This window comes from Coturnix japonica, chromosome 5, assembly GCF_054131305.1.
Source record: "Coturnix japonica strain WE chromosome 5, WE-NBRP24, whole genome shotgun sequence".
NCBI classification, from domain to species: domain Eukaryota; kingdom Metazoa; phylum Chordata; class Aves; order Galliformes; family Phasianidae; genus Coturnix; species Coturnix japonica.
In genome coordinates, this window is record NC_140667.1 from 20,569,969 (window position 1) to 20,578,804 (window position 8,836).

Consider the following 8,836-nt stretch of genomic DNA (forward strand, 5'->3'; position numbering starts at 1 on the left):
AGTTATCCAATATGCTTTTCAAACTGAGAGACCCGTTTCTCTGTTGGAAATACCTCAGAGAAGGCTGGCAATACATTAAGGTACTATCCCTAAGGAAATGAGATGGAATAAGGTACCTTTATTTCAAACAAGGAAAATTAAGTGAAGAATCAGAACTACATTTTAAAATTTCCATACAATGCTATGTATAGTCACTTTGTAATATATATACACAGGAAGAAACAAGAAAACAGACTTTCACTACATTAATTATCTGGTATGCTAGCAAAGGCCAGCAACTCATCTTACAGTTTTGCTCAAAACCACATAAAAGGGACCACTGAGAATCACCAGTTTGATCCTATTTTTGGCCAATATCAGGGACACAAAATTTGTTCACACACTGTGGTGAAACACCTTGCTTCCAGTTACTAAAGCCCTTCTATTGTGTCGTGAGGATACACAGTTAATTACCTGCACATGGGAATGCTGCTGGGACAGTTTAGCCCTTATTATTACTTTTATTAATATTACTTTGATTCTGTACATAGCAAAAGATGCCAGTCATCATTTGCAACCATCTGATAGAGAAAATTAACTTTGTAATACGTTGAAAACAATATATATGATATATAATATAAACACATTTTCAATGTAAAAATAATAGGCTTTCAAGCTGTGCCTCATGAAACCATTATAAGAAATGAGTGTGCCTTTCTGAGTGTGCCTAACATCTCTTTCCATTATATTAATTTTGTGTTTCACTGTACAATACAAACAGAAATTCTCACTGTGGAACACCTATCGTAACATTTCGAAAGGGCTCCAATGCCTTTGTGGGCCACGGCTTTTGCCAACCGCACAAATTCAAAACCCTTTTGCACATCTCTTGCACCTCTTGTACGTCTTTGTACAAATTAAGTTGATTTTCCTTAAACCTAACATTCAAAATAACCAAAGCCCAGCCAGAATGTGTGACACTAGGAAATTATATAATTACTAATTTATACTGTGTTGTAGTCTGCTGGGCATTTCATTTGGCAGCTTTTTTCTGTCTTGGGCCTCTCGGCTTTTCCTTTTTCACCCTTTATAACATTTCATATTTGTTTCCTCAGTTCACTTTTCTGTGGCTCAGCCACATTTTCCTCTGGTCAATAATTTAGTTCCCACCCTCCTGAGTGAAGCACCGTTATGCTTCTCATTAGGAGGGGTCTGTATTAACTTCACACTCAGTTACAGATTCATGGAATACCTTCTGAAATTCTTAAAGAAAAAATTCACTCAAACAGATTAAAAGCAGAGGGAAATGAGCTCATATTCAAAGAAAGGAAGGCATTGGCACACAAACTTTCTCATTTACATCCATAAGAATAAAATTTAGAAAGGCAATTTTTGCAGTTTCTTCAGAGCGCTCTATGTACTCTACAGAGTAGAGAAGGTCTTCTATCCCTCAAACTGTTTCTGTGGCCTTTCTCTGGATGTGCTTCAACAGTTTCTTGGCTTTTCTGTACTGAGGATTCCACATCTGGATGCAGAACTCCAAGTGTCATCTCACCAGTGCAGAGCAGAGGGGCAGGACCACCTCCCTTGCCCTATGGGTCACGCTTCTTTCGATGCAGCCCAGGACACAGTTAGCTTTCTGGGCTGTAAGGGCACATTGCTGGCTCACATCCAGCTTGCTGTGCAGCAGTACCCCCCAAATCCTTTCAACACAACTAGCAATGAAGGCAATATAATCAGGCTTCATATTTTTGGCAGTGAGCTTTTACATTGGAATCAATACAGTCTAAAGAGCCTGTCTGGACACAACTCATAGCTTCTGGCAACAAAGACCGCATGGTTGGTGAGAACAATTTGCTGATGTTTTTCTAATATCTGGAGTCTAAAGCCACATCAGCATTACATTTTCTTTGTTCTTACAGCTAAATGAAGAACAGACAATAAATGACAAACTGAATTGCTTAGCCATCACCCCGATAAGATGATCACAGACCGAGGCAGAAAGTCACTTTTACCTGATTGTTCCCAAGACTTGGCAGACAGTTGTATGTCAGATATTCTTAAGAGAACATCCTAATGATTACTGCACTGTTAGTTTCAGAGCTCCAGCAGTATCATTTGGACAATATCTATTTTTCATTGTACAGGTGTCTTCTTGTTGTTGCTGTTTAGTTTTGTTTTCCATTTCTGCTATGCATAACAGTTAGAAACTAAAAATGCAACATCTATTATTATTATTTTATTCCAAAGTTAACTGATTCATCCCAAGAGTCGATCTTCTAGTTTAATTTCATCCTAAGGGAATCCAATTGCAGTCATACTGACCAAAGCACAATAACTAAGATAAATATGTAATATTCTGCCTGTTTTTTTGTTTGTTTGTTTGTTTGTTTTTTTCCCTCTCCAGCAAGAACACTATTTTAACCATACAAGAAAACTTCACAGAATTTCTACATATGTTAATTCTGTCACATATAACTCTTACCATTCATGCAACTTATAATATAGTTTTCAGCAGCTGCAGACAATGTAATAAGAAATTTCATTGATTTTTTATTGTTTATCAGGTAAGTCTAAAGGACTTCATAATGTAATCACACTGGTTGAATGAAATGCCTATATGCATCACCACAGCAGTAACTCATCAGTTATATTTCAAGAGCACAGCAGGGCATCGAGCAACATTTCAAAAAGTAACACTTCCCAAGAATTATTTGGCAGTCCACTACATTGTAAGCCTCTACAAAACCAATGTACTCTCAACATTGCTGCTTTAAGGGCACTCCTCTCGGAGAAGATCTGAATGATTCTTAGGATTAAAGGTGCTGTAAGGATATATTCAGCACACTGCATGTACTCAAGATACAGATCTGTGTCTTTAATGTTACTTGTGCACTGACCTGAGAGCATATTGAGATAAACTACTTCTATTTCAAGGCTAATTTGGGGGGAAAAACAAAAAACAAAAAACAACAAAAAAAAAAAAAAGCAAAAAAAAAAAAAAGCTGCACAATACATAGAATGAGCAAATTATCTATAATGAAAATTTGGTCCAGGTTTCCAAACAAAAATCCCACTCGTTTGACAGTCATGTAGGTTCACAAATACCACTGCATGTGTGAAGGAAATATAGAAGAAATACCAAAAATTCCAGTAGGTACCAACCAGCATACAATCCTATCAAAACACAGAAAGAGAAGACCATCACTGTATAGAGGTTGTTTGTATTACTACGTGGTCCTCTGCTTAACATTCAAAACCACAGTTGTCAAGATGAATGCTACATGGTCCAACACATCTCAGTCTCACACATATGAGTAGTGGCAATCTCTGCATAACTTCAGCAAGTGGTGGTGTGCATCACTGATGGGTATCCACAACATACCAGTTCTCAACCCATTTACTAATTTATAATGACACAAATTGGTTGTTAAGGACTGCAATGCAGAGGAATCTTCTAAACTTCAGCACTAGCACTTCAACAGCAGTAAGCAGACATCCCTCTCCATCTTTTGCTTATTGGCACATAACTTCCTATGTTCCAGTTAACAGCCATTTCCCTTTGTCCTGTTCCCACAGACTACTAAAAAGAACCTGGCCATGTCCCTTTGTCTCCCACACTTATAATACTTATAAACATTAATCACATCCCCTCTCAGTCTTCTCAAGGCTGAACAGACCCACTCATAGGGGAGGTGGTGCAGGCACTTTTATCATCCTCCACTGGACTGTTTCCAGGAGATCCCTGTCTTTTTTGTACTAGGGAGCCCAGATATGGATGCAGTACTCCAAGGGAGGCCTCACCAGGGCAGAGTAGAGGGGGAGGATCAACTCTTGACTGGCTGGCCATGCTCCTCTTAGTGCACCCCAGGATCCCGTTAGCATTCTCGGCTACAAGGGCACACTGCTGGCTCATGGCCAGCCTTTCATGCACCAGGACCCCCAGGTCCTTCTATGCAGAGCTCCTCTCCAGCAGGTCATGCACCAACCTGCACTGACACTCACGACTATTTCTTCCCAGGTTCAAGACTCTACACTTGCTTCTGTTAAACTCCATCTGGTTTCTTACCGCCCAGCTCTCCAACCTGTCCAGGTCTTACTGAATAGTATCACAGCCATCAGGTGTGTCAGCCATACCTCCCAGCTTTGTTTAATTGACATACTTGTGAGAGTAGACACTAACTCCTCATCAGGGTAATTGATGAAGATATTGAACAAGACCAGATCCATCACAGACCAATGGGGGAGCACTGCTAGTCACAGATCTTCAACTGGACTCTGCACCATCGATCACCATCCTCTGAGCTCAGCTAGTTAGCCAGTTCTCAAGCCACCTCACTGCCCACTCATCTATCCCACACTTTCTCAGCTTTGTTATCAGAATGATGTGAGAGACAATATCAAAAACTTTGCTGAAGTCAACATAGACAATACCCACTGTTCTCCTCTCATCTACACAGCCAGAGATGCCATCATAGAAGGCTATGAGGTTGGTTGAGCCTGATTTCCCCTTGATGAATCCATGTTGACTATTCCTGATAACCTTCTCTTCCAATTGCTTGGAGATAGCATTCAGAACAAGCTGCTCTGTCACTTTCCCAGGAACAGAGGTGAGACCAACTGTCCTGTAGTTTCCCAGATCCTCCTTCTTGCCCTTTCTGTAGTGACACTGGCTATCCTCCAGTCTTCAGGCACCTCTTCTGTTCTCCAAGACCTGTCAAAAATGACAGAGAGCACTTCAGCAAACACCTATCAGGTCCCTCAGCACACATGGACATACCTGCATCAAAGACAACCCCCTCCTCCCTCAGCACTCAAGGGAAACTCTAGATACCAGAGCTCCCCTGCAGTCAGCAGTGCTGTTGTTTTAGTGTTCATCATTTTAGTGAATTACAGAGTGAAACTCCATCACTCTTTTTGTTTGTTTTCTCCCCATTATTATCAGACCAACTCAGCTTTCCTCAACCTCCAGACAGGAAAAGAAAATAGTCCTTTGCCAAAGCAGCACATGACCAGACGTCAGCAGACAAAGTGTGAGACACAAGAACATGATACCTCTAGGTAAGTACAGGGACCACGGATGAGAGCAGTTAAGACATTCACTTAATGTGCATTACTTCTGACTACTTCACACTCCTAAAGGCAGCATCGTTCAGAATACTCAGGTGGGCAGAAGCTCAGTAATCACATGCCCATCTATTTAATCCTCATTAGAATTTTCTTTTAAAATAGTGTGCCATAAGAGGGGACACCTCTCATCTTTATCACTGATAGCACTTACTGAGCCAGCACAAGAATCACCCCATCAAATCTGGTTAACTCAAACCATGAAGCAATTGAGTGTTTTTTTGTCTCTATTTCATAAGTGCAGTTGCACCCAGCACCCATGGTGCAGCTGGGGATCTGTCCCAGTCTCCTAGCACTTCCCTGCCCCACCAACAGCTGGATGTGTGACACTTGAGCGTGAAGAGGCAGAAACCAGAGCAACACTCCTGGTTAAAGACCAGTTCTCGAGCTTCACAAGCATAACGCTGCAACACCTAAAAAGTTCTCCTAACTGTTCACATGTCATAGATGGACAGATTTCCTGAGCCACCAGACCAACATTTATAAACTCTTGATTTGCTTTTGAAACCAAGAAGCAAGAAGTTTTCACCTGCAGTGTCTGTGACTGTCTATCACTTGAAGTCCTGTACAGAAGTTCCCAAACACAGTAGAGAGGAACACAGCTTATTAGAGCTCTGCTTTCAAGTTAGGACCAAGGCAGAGTGCACAGCCTGAGCCTTGCTTTGCCAGCTGGCAGAATTTTGCCCACACACATTAGATCTGAGGTATAAATTTGAAAATTCACTGTGAAACTAAATAGGCTCTAACTGTAACAATTCAGAACAGCTTTCCATCGATTTGGTCTTTGGACTGTTAAGGTTGACTTTTCAAATACCTACCATCCACCCAGTCTTAAAAAAAGAGACAATCCATTTCACATTAGGATTCACAGAACATCAAAACATGGTTCTCATTATTACATAAAAGCTTTACTGTTCCCAGGGAGGAGCATTCAGCATTCCAGAAAGGCAAACAGATCAACCACCAGTGCCCAGTGCAAGCAACAGCACCAAGATACCTCACAGAACTGCAACACAACTGAACAATACCTGCACAAAGGTGATGGGACCAGTGCTGAATGGTGCCTTTTGCTGTTGAGGCAAAAGGGGAGGCCAGACTGTGCTGACAAACTCCCCTGCTTTGTGTTGGTGCATGTGCCAAGCAGTAGGGCAGCAGCATCAGGGACACAGAGTTTCCACCATCTATAGCACTTAAGGCTGGCAAAGTCTGAACATTCATTCTTAGTGCAGTCATGCACAGCGTGCTTCCACTTTTTAGCTTATGCAAACAGAGATCTGTTTATCTTCCTAGCAAGAACCTTTTTCTGAAACATTGTTTATAGTGGTGGTTTGCTCCAAAACATGGCAGTAACTATGTAATTAAAGAATGACTGTACAGAACTTGCTGTAGCAATGCTTGCAGTAGCCTTAAGTAGTACAGATCAGCACTTTGAAGGAGAAAGCTCAAGTCACTTATAAACAAGCACCACAGTCTAAACCTCAGTACTGCTCTCATACATTTATGTAGGCATTTGACATATTCTGTCCATCTGTTTCATCCCCAGATCTATGCCCTTGCTGTACTACGCTTGGAGCAGGGCACATTGACAAAGAACTCAGATGAATGCAGACAAAGTGCACAAGCAAACCTGTTTTTTCTCAAGACATTCATTTCTCCCTTATTTCCTTTCAGGTACATCTGAACCCTACGTTGCTATTGCAAAACTTGTTCCATTATGAAGTTGCCATTAACAATAACATAGTTTACAAACAATACATGCTTGACTGGGATTTCTGTGTAATGAAAAAGCAGTTCCAAGAAACTGGAACTATTATAGTACCCTCCATCATTCACTAAAAGCTTCAGGAAATTAAAGACTTTTTAATAGTCCTTTGTTTAACAATGAAGCTTTGAACTCTAGACTCAAAAAACCACATTATTCAGAGAGGAAAAAAAAAAGAAACAATTCCTTTACATAGCAGAATTCTGCCTGCATGCTGTTGGAACAGAGGGCTGGACAGGTAGACAAAAGATTCGTATTTTGCATCAGTTTTCCTTCCTATGACTTGGCTGGATATCCTACACTCTGAATAATAATAAAACAAAACAGGAGATCTCTGGGACAGGAGACATTTTACTCAGACATGACCTTCGGCATCTAGACCAGGGAGCTTTGATTTATGCAGAGATAGCTGCCCAACATGGTTCTGACAGGCCTGCATCCAGGCATTCAAAGTAATTCTTCATAGAGTATGCTGCACCTTAGACATGCTTAATGAAAGATAGGAGAGTAAAGACCTTGTTAAATCAGAGTAGTCTCTCCAATTGCTCAAGAGCTGATTTAAAGATAAACTTGCTAGACAGAATTTCCTCTGAGAGTACGTTTCAAAGAATACACTTGTGAATGAAAATCAAGGGTTTCAAAGGCCTTCTCAGAGTGAACAGAGCCTATTGGGTAACAGTAACAATAATAAAATCATTTAATTAAATCAGCACTCTAACTGCCTCTATCGCACCACTCCTTGAGAATGTATCTGTTTTGGCCAGAGAATGTACTACTTCACTTGGAAAGTTACTGAAGAATATCCTTGCCAGTAACTCACATATGACAACTCATGGGTATTTCTAACCAGATGTTGCATGGAAACAGACATCTTCCTCGGACAGCAGCAGTAGCAATATGGATAAGGCATTTCTGGGTTAGGGTGATGCAAGTACTTTATGACTGCCAAAGAACCCTACGCTAGAACTGGCAGCAAAACACATAATAAAGCAGATAATTTGTGGGTTACACCAGGCAACAAAGGAAAGCTGAGGACCAGGCTGGGGGAAGACCTGCTGGAGAGGAGCTCTGCTGAGAGGGACCTGGGCGTCCTGGTGGACGACAAGTTGGCCATGAGCCAGCAGTGTGCCCTTGTAGCCAAAAAGCCAATGGCATACTGGGGTGCATTAAAAAGAGCGTGTTCAGCAGGTCAAGGGAGGTGATCCTCCCCCTCTACTCTGCGTTGGTGAGGCCTCACTGGAATATTGTGTCCAGTTCTGGGCTCCCCAGTACAAAAAAGACAGGGATCTCTTGGAAAGAGTCCAGCAGAGGGCCACAAAGATGGTGAAGGGCCTGGAGCATCTCCCCTATGAGGAGAGACTAAGTGAACTGGGTCTTGAGAAATGAAAGCTGAGAGGGGACTTGATCCAGGTTTATAAATACCTGATGTGCGGGGGCCATAGTGGCAAGGCTGGTCTCTTTTCAGTACTGTGTGGGGACAGGACTAGGGGTAATGGGCTGAAACTTCAGCATAGGAAGTTCCACACGAATTTGTGCAAGAACTTCTTTACGGTGAGGGTGACAGAGCACTGGAACAGGCTGCCCAGGGAGGTGGTGGAGTCTCCTTCTTTGAAGATATTCAAAACCCACCTGGACACCTACCTGTGCGAAGTGGTGTAGGGAAACTGCTTCGGCAGGGGGGTTGGACTCGATGATCTCTAGCGGTTCCTTCCAACCCCTACAATTCTGTGATTCTGTGATTCTATGATATGAATGTTTGGATTAATACATTCAGTCTTCCTCATACCAATTAGTAAAGCCAATTCCAGCATTACTGACCTTAAAGCAGGATACTTACATATTTCCATGTATATTCTCTGGCTTTGCTCATATTTCTTCTTTCACTGTGCAGGATGGAAGCAAATATATTATGCTTCAGCTAAACTGGGAGAAGCAGAACATGAGTAAAAGCCAGAACATACCTTGCTT

The 8,836-nt window shown here is 41.7% G+C and overlaps 1 long non-coding RNA gene across 1 annotated transcript; it reads right to left on the bottom strand.

The window, feature by feature from the left end:
* Window positions 1–2,509: 2,509 nt before the first annotated feature.
* On the bottom strand, window positions 2,510–8,836 carry LOC116653503 (uncharacterized). The gene is made up of 3 exons (XR_014947122.1): window positions 8,706–8,836; window positions 8,510–8,609; window positions 2,510–4,693 (listed from the first exon to the last, which is right to left on the bottom strand). It is a non-coding gene; the product is annotated as an uncharacterized LOC116653503 (long non-coding RNA).